The sequence below is a fragment of the Penaeus monodon genome, chromosome 2 (assembly GCF_015228065.2).
Source record: "Penaeus monodon isolate SGIC_2016 chromosome 2, NSTDA_Pmon_1, whole genome shotgun sequence".
Lineage (NCBI taxonomy): Eukaryota > Metazoa > Arthropoda > Malacostraca > Decapoda > Penaeidae > Penaeus > Penaeus monodon.
In genome coordinates this window covers 15,582,104-15,584,603 of record NC_051387.1, presented here as the reverse complement: position 1 = coordinate 15,584,603, position 2,500 = coordinate 15,582,104, and positions in this window count along the sequence as shown.

Here is a 2,500-nt window from a genome sequence, read left to right as displayed (position 1 = left end):
ACTACTATTATACTACTACTACTACTGATATTGATATTACTACTACTGTTATTACTACTACTATTATTATCATCATCCTTCTTATTGCCAATATTATTAAAATAACTTATATTGTCAGTTTGCTTTCAATTAGGTTCTTCAGTATCATTATCATAATCATAATTCTTATATTTGCTAAGGATACCATCCGTGACATTGTAGTATAAGCAGCAATAATAATATCAATAGTTCTGTAATAGCATAATTAGCATAATGGCCATCGTTATATATATTACCATAAAAAGGCAATGAAATAAATATTGAAAAGAATGGAATTGTAAAATCGCAACATTTAGACTGATATCATGAAAGGATATACCATTATCTTCAATATCACTGTGGTTCGTACGTAAGCAACTTTATTACACTTCTTGAAAATATTTCTGCTTTGTGAATATAACGACCAGTTTTACAATTTTATTTGTGTTATGTCAAGCAGAGTCCAATTATAAATGTGTCTCCTACGATGAATTAACACTGTCTTGATATTTCCTTATAAACTCGGAACTTTGTTGTCAGGCGTGTAATTACATAAGTCAAAAAAAGGTAGAAAAAAATATTTCAAACAATGTAATTTACTGTCTGAACGCAGAGGGACACGGGGTAAAAAAATGAGATAAAAAGAGAGAGGGAGAGAGAGAGAGAGAGAGAATAAGAGAAAGAGGGAGATAATGTAAGCATATATCTCTAAATATCTGTGTATTTATCTATCTCTATCTTTATCTATCTTGCTCTATCTCAGTATATAAATGTATAGCTATCTACCTATCTATCTGTCTATATCTCGTTTACCTCTTTATCTGTCTATCTGTCTCTCATCTACCTCTTCTATCTTGCTCTATTCTCGTTTCTCTCTCTCTATCTCTCTCTCTCTCTCTCTCTCTCTCTCTCTCTCTCTCTCTCTCTCTCTCTCTCTCTCTCTCTCTCTCTCTCTCTCTCTCTCTCTCTCTCTCTCTCTCTCTCTCTCTCTCTCTCTCTCTCTCTCTCTTTCTCTCTTTCTGAGATTTGTTGAATTAAAATTTATTTTTAACACTATTTACATGTATATGTATCTATCTTTTCTCCTATTCTCACACGTATGCTCTTAAACAGAAATGAGGAAAGTGAACGAGAGGAAGGAATGATGCTTGCAATAGAAGATCATGAAATTGCCAACCGAAAAACAGTAATGAAGGTGAGATACGGCTGTAAAAGAAGAAAAAGAAAAGCGAAATTAAATATTACAGTATTAAAGATAATAGGAATAATGACAATGATAACATTTAATCAGTGAATATGAAAGTAAGGATGATTACAATCATTACCATTAATGATAATAATGATAATGATAATAACAATAAAATAAATACAATTATGATAATAATAATAGAAATAAATGCCGGATAAGGAAACTGATAAGGATTAAGATAAACACAAAATAACTAAATGGGATCCAAATGAAACAAAGAGAGAAAGTAACAAAGTAAATCTAAATAGTAAAAAAGGAAACGAAGAATAATAAAACAACAAAAAACGATTACTAAGACAAGTAAACATCGAGACGAAGAGAAATGAAACGACGAAGCTGAACAACAGCAAAAAACGAAACAAGGAAACAAAGACAGCTATTACAAACAACGACAAATAAACAGCGAGCAGTTGCCTGGAAATACGAGTGAAGAGGAGGGAAAAAGGCAAAACACAACATAAGAGTGAACTTCGTAATGGCAACATCCTGTTCTGTGTTTTTTTTATAAGCAAGAAAGAATATCTGAGAATTGTTCATGTGTTTATTCTGTTTATAGTTGTTTATATGTAAGGCCGAGGGCGGGAGACATAATACATTTGTATATTCTCACGCTGGTATGTATACAGTGTATGTGTTAGCGTTAAGTGTGTTAGTATGAATAAGCGTTGCGAGTGTGCGTGTTTGCGTGGGCTTCTGTGTGAAGTTATTTTTTAATTAAAGAGACTAAAAGTGGGAAGAGGATAGGGCGTGAAAGAGAGATGAAAAGAAAGGTGCGAGAGGATGGATGATTGTGGGTGTGTGCGTTTAAGAGAGAGAGAGAGAGAGAGAGAGAGAGAGAGAGAGAGAGAGAGAGAGAGAGAGAGAACAGGGCGAGTTATAGAGAAAGAAGAGAAGAGAAAAGAAGAGAAAATAACAGAAGAGACCACAAAAAAAGAGAGAGAAAGAGGAAAAATAACCAAAAGGATACTGAATTATGTGATGTGAAAGGGAAAGATGATCGAGGGAAGAAGACATAGCGATAAGGAAAAGTGAAAGAGGGGAAATGTGCACACTAAAAGAGCGAAAAAAAGATAAGGAAGAAAGAAACGGGCAGCGTGACGTAATCCTCTTGCTTATTCCAAAAATGGCTTTATGCTCCGAGGTCCTGGAGGCTTTTTTTTATTTTCTATAAATCTGTCTGTCGATCGGCCTGTCTGTCTCTCCACCTATCTCGCTATCTCCCTTGATAATATC